The sequence below is a fragment of the Lupinus angustifolius genome, chromosome LG11 (assembly GCF_001865875.1).
Source record: "Lupinus angustifolius cultivar Tanjil chromosome LG11, LupAngTanjil_v1.0, whole genome shotgun sequence".
NCBI lineage: Eukaryota > Viridiplantae > Streptophyta > Magnoliopsida > Fabales > Fabaceae > Lupinus > Lupinus angustifolius.
In genome coordinates, this window is record NC_032019.1 from 12,718,066 (window position 1) to 12,727,994 (window position 9,929).

Sequence of the window (9,929 nt, forward strand, 5' to 3'; positions counted from 1 at the left end):
CTATTCACCCCCCCCCCCCCTTCTAGGTGTATTGTAACCACTGATACCTAACAAATATCTTGTTTCATCTATTATATCATGTATAATAATTGTTGTAATATATATGTTAAATTTCTAATAAATGAGTTGATATACATGTTAATTCTTAATGGACAATTTGTTTTGTGCTTTAACAATTTGAGAAAGTGATAAGCTATGAAATGGATAATGGTATTCAGTTAGTTAGGTAATCACATGTATAATATCAGTTTGTCATCTCTAATTCTATTAATGCAATTTTCCATTATAGGTTACTGCCATGCAATTTCCAATTTTCCTTTATATAAATTATTAATTTCTTGTCACTTAATAGGATAAAATACAAGAGCATTTATCTCAAGATCAAGAAAATGTCACTACTTCAGGTGTTTCATCGAAGGTGTTGGCTCATCCTAATGATGCAATTGGAAAAGCATATGGAGCTGAACATTCAGGTCGAGTGCATAGTTTGGGCATTGGTATTTGTCCCTCCAATGTTTTTGGAACGTCTAGACATTTTACTGGTTTTGTAGATTCTAGTGGCTCTAGTAGAAAATTTTGGTAGTGAGTTAACCACTTTCCCTTGTGATGTTCCACCATCTTAGTTATTATGGTTTCTTAGATATTCATGAACTTGTATGATCTTAATATTTTTCTTTTTGTTTTTTTATAAGGATTTTTGAATGTTAAACATTTCTTAATTGTATAAGATTTGCTTTTCTAATGGTATAACACTTTTACTACCATTATTATTAGCTAGCAAATATTTAATTTAATTATAAATTTACATTATATTATTGAAAAAAAAAAGATTGTTAGCCAATGAGACATTGGGATCATGAGAGGAGTATGTATGAAATTAATTTTAAATAAATTTAATTAGCCATGGTTGGATTGTAGCAAAATAAATAACTTAGTGGCAACATCATCAAGTTAGGCACGGTTTCCACCGTAGATGAATTGTATAGACAGTGGCTAGATAAATATTACCACAATTTCCAGTAGTGTAGCGAATTGATATAATGACTGTGGCTAAATTTTAGCAACGCCACTCCTTGCCACAACAACAACAACTGTGGCCACTCAATTTAGCTACGGTTTTTTGCAAATTAGCCACGGTTTCAACCGTGGCTAAGAGGAAGGTTTACGGTAGTGATATTGACGGCTATAACGGTCAATGGTTCCAAACTTAAAACCTCGGAAATTAACAAAACCTTAATGCTTTAGACAATTAAAGGTAAATGTGACTAATGCAACTACAATTATGACCACGACACGAATTCAATGACTTCCAAAATCCTAATGTCTGCAATGACAGACATGGCTCCCAATTTATAACTTTTGTAAGTAATTGTGAACCATACAACTATAATTGGGGCCTCCTACATAGTAAATCACTTTTGAATATTATTAAAAAAAGCTAACCTGTATTTCAAGTACATGGATCCATGAGATTTGTCCACAAAGATCCTGCACTTTGGACATCTCATCCACTTGTTATTATTTGTAAGTCGCATCAATGTGATATCTACCTTTTCTCTCTCAACCTTATTCAGTTTCTGAAACTTATCACACTTAATACCATCATGCCACAAAACCCTACACTACGCACAGAATAATCTCCTTCACCAACTCTCCACCATCGTTAACCATAAGCACAAAGCAATCCTTATAAGGACAATGGAATTTCTCATTTTAAAGAATCATAGCCTAACACAAAGCATCACCCCAACGATCAAACACTTCCTTAGGAAGAATTCCATGACAACGTTGAAGCTCCAATAGCCCGACTTCACATTCAGGTTGAGGGCACCGAGTTTTAACAATTTTCTCATCATGCTTGGATTCAACGTACATTACTACACAGTCAGTGCAATAAAAGTGAGAGAAATTATGGATACAAAACTCCTCATTTAGGGTTTTGGTTTCAATGCACATTTGACATAAGAAAGGAGTGATAGTATTATTATTGGAATTATGGATCCACCTTGTTTCCATAGGTGCAAAAGTTTTGTAATTAATTAATTAATTATAACATTTATTGCTATATTAATTAATTATAAGAATGTATTACTGGATGCATATTCTTTTAATGGAAACTTTAACATTTGTTGTAGGATAGACATCAGAAAAAGGAATGCATTAACGAATATGTGTTAGTCCACATAAAGTTCGGGCTAAACTAGATCAGAAAAAAAATAGTTATGGTATAATTTATTTATATTAAATTGCAATTCAAACTTGTCCTATGAATTGTTTTATCATATGAAATAAATAAATTAATATTGTATCATTTATTGCTATATTAATTAATTATAGGAATGTATTAATGGATGCACATTATTTTAATGGAAACTTTAATATTTAGTTTAGGATAGTCAATTCAAAATTGATTGTATAGATGAATATATGTTAGTCCGTATAAAGTTTCGGCTAAACTGCATGAGAATAAAAAGTTACATTATAATTTATGTATATCAAATTGCAGCTCAAACTCGCCCTAAGTGGATTTTGAGTTATGGGTGTCAAGCAGTCCATATAACGTATAACTTTTCTAACACATGTGTCATGTCAAATTCAACCAAACTCAAAAATTTAATACCCCATGTTTGAGTTAGGACATGGTGTCAAGTTCTCTTATATGGTTTTTAACCTAAATCATTTATTAAATCAATCATTCCTACTCGACTTTCAATTTCTAATAAAACATATTTTGTGACTTCTCTTTATATAAATCATTGAAAACTATCAAAAATAATATAGACCCAAGTTCACGATGAACTCTATATCTCATAATATAATCATCATCAATCATTATACATCATCATCAGTTTTACTTTCTGTACGAAGATCACTTGTATGTTCATTATTCACACTTTTATTATGAACACATAAGAGATGAATTTAGTTGTATGGGGTTACTATGGTAAATAATTATGTTGCCTTTTAGTTTTGGTGTAAAATCTATTGTTCATTACTAAGTTTTTGTTGTAAAAGATAAATATAATTAAGTATACAATATAATTTAGAAATGGAAAGGGGTGTCTATATGGTTTAATATTTATTTTAATTGGATTTAATACTAGTGTGATTAAAAGGACATTATGAAAAATAAGGCGAATAATATAATGTTTCACTCTATCACATCATTGTAATTTATAAATATTTATATTATAAATTTTACTCTATTTTTTGTTCAAAGTTCATAAAACCAATATGTATTTATTATCTATTTTTTATTATAAATTTATAGTACCATTATGATCTAAAAAAAATCAATTTTAATCAGAGATTTTTTTCGAAATTAAAGATCCAAAAAACAAAAAATGGTAGCACTAACTCACCTAGGTTTGTCATTATCTATGTTATGTTTGAAAATTAGAATTAAAATGAGAGATAGATGTGAATATATTTTAGTAAATAGGGTTACTTTCTCATTCTTGGTATCTTACTGTCTAAGTTTGATCTATTAAAGTCTTATTGGCTACTGGTCCACCTTGTTTCCATAGGTGAAAAAATTTGTAATTAATTAATTATAGGAATGTGTTAATGGGTGTGTCATTTTTTAAGGATATGAAATAAATTATTTAATATTATAACAATTATTGCGATATTAAATAATTATAGGAATGTATTAATGGGTGCACAATGTTATAATGGAAACTTTAAGATTTGGATTAGGATAAACATCTTAAAAAGGACTACACTGACGAATATGTGTTACTCCGCATAAATTTTGGGCTAAACCGGATTTGACAAAAAAGTTAGGGTATAAGTTGTTTTTTGGTACATAGTTGGAGTACAATTTATGTATATAAAATTGCAGCTCAAACTCGCCCTAACCAAATTGTGGGTTGTGGCGGCTAAGCAATACATGTAATATTAAAAAATATTTATTTAAATTGTAACCTATTTAATTTGTTTCTAAGATATATATATATATATAATTTCATATTAACACTTATTTTTTCTAATACATTTGTTATACCTAATTCAATCAAACTCATAAATCTTATACCCTATATTTGAGTTAGGACATGATGTCAAGTTTACTTATATGATTTCTAATCTAAGTCATTTATTAAATCAATCATTTGTACTGGACTTTCACTTCCTAACAAAATATAATTTGTGACTTCACTTTAATATATAAATTGTTGGAAACTATAAAAAATAATGTCAGGTTAGTGTATAGTAATGGTAGTATAGACTCAAGTTGATAATATTCTCATTGTTAATACATTCATTGTGAACTCATACGAGTTGGATTTGGTTGTGTGAGGTTCTCTATGGTAAATGATTATGTTGTTTTCTAGTTTTGTTGTAAAAGTTATTGTTCTTTATTATGTTTTTGTTGTAAAAGTTAAATCTAATGAAGTACATAGTGAAATTAAGAAAGGAAAAGTGAAGTCTATATGTTTTAACATTTCTTCCCATTCGATTTAATACTATTTTTTTAGTGTGATTAAAAGGACATTATAAAAAATAGGACGAATAATATAATGTTTCACTTTATAATATCATTGTAATTTATAAATATTTATGTTTTAAAATTTATTCTTTTTTTTGTTCAAAGTTCTTAACACCAATATTTATTATATCTTTTTCATTATAATTTCATAGTATCATTATGTTGTAAAACAATTTGGTTAATTACCAAGTCAAAGGTCCAAAAAAATTAAAAAGATATGAAAAGCGAAGCACTCACCCACCCAGATAAATTAAATCTGAACCCAGTTTTAATATAGCCTGACCAATCTCAGCTAAAAAAATTGATTAAATAAAAATTACTTGATATAATACTCAAATCCTTCGAATTTTCGAGATTTGGCGAGCCAAAACGACCATTTTGATATGTCTACTCTTGGAAAAATTGTTTGGGTTCTGTTAACCAATGCAAAGTGTATTATTTAAGTAAATAAAATATGTAAAAAACTAACTATGTTGGAAGGTTAAAATATTATTTTCAATTCCTTTCCCATTTTAAAAAATATCCCTAGGAACTTATTAATTTTTGAAGGACTATTTAAATTATGATCATTAAAATGAATTGCATACATTTATTGTGTGAAAAAAGTAGAGAGAATTAATTGGATTGTTTAACAACGTTGATTCAACAACATGTATGTGTTGATCGCTATTAAATGTTAGGCGGAAAGGAATTAACAACTCCCCATATAGCTGAAAATGAACCGAACTAACTCGGCATTCGTTCAAAACTTGACTCGTTATTTAGCTCAACAAACTTGGTAAATGAACCAAATGAGTAGAACTTGAAATGGATATAGTTCAACTCGTTAGGTTTTGAGCTAGCTCCACACACACACACATATATATAACTAATTTTTTATGTTTACAGTTATTATACCTTGCATTATTATTATATTTATTGTTATAATATTTATACATATATATATGTCTATATATAACCTTGTACTGAATGTTCTTTAAACAAATTAATTATTTGAATTGTCCAAATAAATCAATTCTAGCTGATTCGAATAGTTCAAGAACTTTAACCGAGGTGAACTTGAGCTAAAAAAATAATTCGTATCAAACTTGAGTCGAGTTTTAAGATGAGACTATCCTTATCAAGCTGAACCGAGTTGAGCTCTAGTTTGGCTCGTTTCAACTCGTTTTTAGCCCTAGCGCTCGCTGAAGAAACATTGTTAAATATGATAGGTAGATAAACATCCAACGCTACTTGCTTCACTATTCATTGTTGAATGTATGACTCAAATATTTCACAACACTTAGTGAAACGAGCACTCTTGTTTCTCACACATTCTACATTGCTTACTTCAGTGAGCGCTATTAAAAGTCAGACATTCAACAATGCTTGCTTTAGTGAGCACTATTAAAAGTCATACATTGACACATTCAACAATGCTTGCTTCAATGAGAATTGTTAAAAGTTAATCATCCTCACATTCAACAATGCTTACTTTAATGAGGGCTTTTAAAAGTCATACATTCAAGAATTTTTGTTTTAGTCAGCACTGTTAAGAGTAATTCATTCAACAACACGTTTTTAGTGAGCATGAATCTTTGTAGATTAAAAAACAAAACCTCACACTCAATAATAAACATATCAGCAAATTTTCTATTTCTCTTATTCTTATTCTTCGATCTCCAATGGTTTCCATTATTTCTCTTTTGTTTTTTGTTACCCTCTTCAAATAAGTTATCGGTTTTTGGTTGCTCTTCAAACATAAGGTGAAATTTTATCTTCTTTTACCTTACTTTTTTCTCTTTGATTCGATTTTGCTGCTTGCATTTCCATCTATCTTAACTGCTGATTTTATAATATACGAATCTGTCAGGGTTGAATCTTGATGTAGAGATATCACTAGCTATTGGTGATTTATATAGGTTATTATTATTATTTTTTCTATTTGATATAGGTTATTATTATTTATAGCCTTATTATTTGTGTAGATTTTGATTTCAATTTTATTATATTGAATCTGAACTATGCTAGTTTTCATTGATAATGAATTTATTTATTTCTTAAGTTATGGGAGACAACAAATTCATGTATTAGTCTTCTATATCCTCATCATATTCGTCCATTTCATTAGTACATATAATCTTCTAGGTTAATGGATTTTAACTAAGGGCGACAAGTTCATGCAATGACTTATGAATTGGATTTTCAAATTATGTTTATATTGTCAAATCTCATGTTAATATGGTGGAATTGGGCATGCTTCTCATGTGTTTGATAGAATTCTTGAGAAAGTTGCTTCATTTAACAGCACTCGTTACAGAAAGTAAACAATTAACAGTGCTCACTAAAGTGAGTGATTTTGAATGTCCACTTTCTACTATGCTTGTTTGAGTGAGGTTATAGAAAGTGGATTGTCAACAGTGCTGATTCAGCATTACTGAATCTATTCCTACACTCGACTGCGCTAACATAAACAATGTCCAAAAGCGCTATCGAATGATAATTTGAAGCATTACTGTTTTACAATAATGGTGTAGTGATTCCCAAATAAGATTTTGTACAACAAAACTCATTAAAAAGTCAATTGAATGTTGAAAAAATAATGGCCTGAAGTTTAGCACTAATAAGATAGTTAATTCAATTTAAAATGCTAGTAAATTGATAGATTATTCAAATAACTTATCACTGTATAAGTTTATAAGCTTGTTACTTATAAGACATAAGTCATTAGGACTGTAAAAGTTGGGTTCATATTTTGGTGCAATTTAGTGACCGTACCGAATATATAGAAATGACTCTATTCAAACTCAATTACTACAAATTTTATTGTAGGAACCAAACTTATCATTAATAGTTTGGTTCAGTTCGATTAGGTGGTTTTCCTATTCTGCTATTTTTTTAAATATTGCATCAATTGAAAGTTTAAAATGTAATTCATAAGTTATTTTTTTGTTCATAAAATAGAAATACTACTGCTATTATTAGAAAATAGAATTCATAAATAGAGGGGAAACCAAATTAAAACTCATAATTGCTTGCTAGTAATATGTGTAAAAATTATGTAATTTAGGGGAAAATAAATAAATTATCACATATATAACAATATAATCTACAATTAGTAACATATATAATAACTAGTAACATAATTAATAGTACAATTCATAATTACTAACATATACAATAATTTAGTAACATATATGGCAATTAGTAACATATATAACAACATAATTCACAATTATTAATATATATAGCAATTAGTAACAGATATAATAGTAACATATATACAAATTTATGGTATTTGCTACTTTTAAACCCGGTATAGAAAAGTAGCAAATATATATAACAATTTACTATGTAGTAATATATAAGAGTAATATATATATCAATCTAGTGACATATATAATAGTAAAATTCATACAAAATTGGTAATTTAAGCCATAAAATTGGCAGGAGATTTCAAACAACGATGCAACATTGTTCCTTATCCTTAATATATAGTTCGGTCTGTTTCAAACGTTTTGTAAATTTCCAAAAATGCACAAAGCCAGCCAGAACAATATTTTGTGGCGTGGTTCGGTTCAATTTGGATCCACCAGTTTTGTAGGTTAATCTGAAACTGCTTACACGCCTATAATTCACTTCAAATGAGATTTTAAATAAAAATTTATAAGTAAATAAGATTTCATAAAAATGATCTGCAACTAAAAATAATATTGACTTTTTTTTTCTTCATATAAATCTCTTACTAACTTGTAAGCCACTTAGTGACATAGCAAAATGCACACTTATCTCTTCAACTTTAAAATGAGAAAAAAAAATATTGAGAGAATATCTAATGTGTTTCATGTCAAATATAAATCATATAAAATATAATTTTAGGTATCAAATGTTTAATATTAACAAAAGTTAAATTAGGTTAGTAAATCAAATAATTAAAAGGAAACTATACATTTCTAATTCTAGATAGAAACTAGTATTTCTATGTCGTATGAGATAACATGTGTTATAATAGCAGTATTTAAGATTTCAACAAAATGACACTTTGTAGTTATAAATAGTGTATTTAAATTCTTGAAAATCTTAAAGTAATAATTTTTCAAATGTAAAATTTATAGTTCTCATATATTTAATCAATATTCTTAAAGCAATTATTAGTGTAAGTCTAATTTTTAACTCTTTATATTCATTACACTAATATATTTAGAGGAATGTTAACAGAAAATGTCGTTAGAGTATTATTTAGGGAGGTCAAATAAATACTTGTACATTGAAAATGATAAGAGTAAATTATGTTGACACCCCTGAGTTTTAGTGAAATTACACAAATTATCCTTCCCTTTTCTAAGACTATATAAATCACCTTTAATTATGTACTTACATTATACTGACTACCCCTGAGTGAGACATAAGTGTACAGTCTTAAAAAACGAGTAATAAATGTAACTAAGTTAAAGAATATATGATATTTTGAGGACCCAATTTATTGCCACTTACGTTGAGATATTATTATTTGAAGGTAATTTTTAACTCTATATTCATTATACCAAATATATATTTAGAGGAATGTTAAGAGAAAATGTCGTTAGAGTATTATTTAGGGAGGTCAAATAAATACTTGTACATTGAAAATTATAAGTGTAAATTATGTTGACACCCCTGAGTTTTAGTGAAATTACACAAACTACCCTTCCCTTTTCTAAAACTATATAAATCACCCTTAATTATGTACTTACATTATACTGACTACCCCTGAGTGAGACATAAGTGTACAGTCTTAAAAAACGAGTGATAAATGTAACTAAGTTAAACAATATATGATATTTTGAGAACCCAATTTATTGTCACTTTCGTTGAGATATTATTATTTGAAGGTGAAAGTTTTATTGTGATCTTATCCAACTTAATCAAGATTGAAACCATATATTAGCCATGTGTCAAAAAAGCTCTGCTACGGTTTGAAGCTCCAACAATCTCAGATCTGCATTGATGAATTCCTCAAATTCCAAAACAATGATTCCTTGGAATTTCTTGGCCAATTTGGACACTTCTTCTTCAGAAGAGATCATTCACAGAAACCGAATGCTCCAAAAATCCCGAAACTCAACATGAAGAAGTCCTTCGCTCAAGCACTCAAGGCTACCTTTGACATAACAATCTCTTAGGTGCCACAACCATGTATAAAGGGAGATGCTATAGAAATCAAGATCCCGGAAGAGGAGGACCAAGCTGGCCTCCAACGGTGTAAGTATCATCTTCATGGAAGGCTTATTCTATCAAAGGGAGAAACACCTGTTAAGTTCAATGACCTCAGAGCTAAGCTTCATTCCATATGGAATATGATTCGGAAGTGGAGCATGATTTCCCTAGGTCGAGGCTTCTAAGATGTTTCTTTCTCCTCGATTGAGGATATGAGGAAGGTTTGCACGGTTGGATCTTGGAGTGTGAAACCAGGATTTCTTCG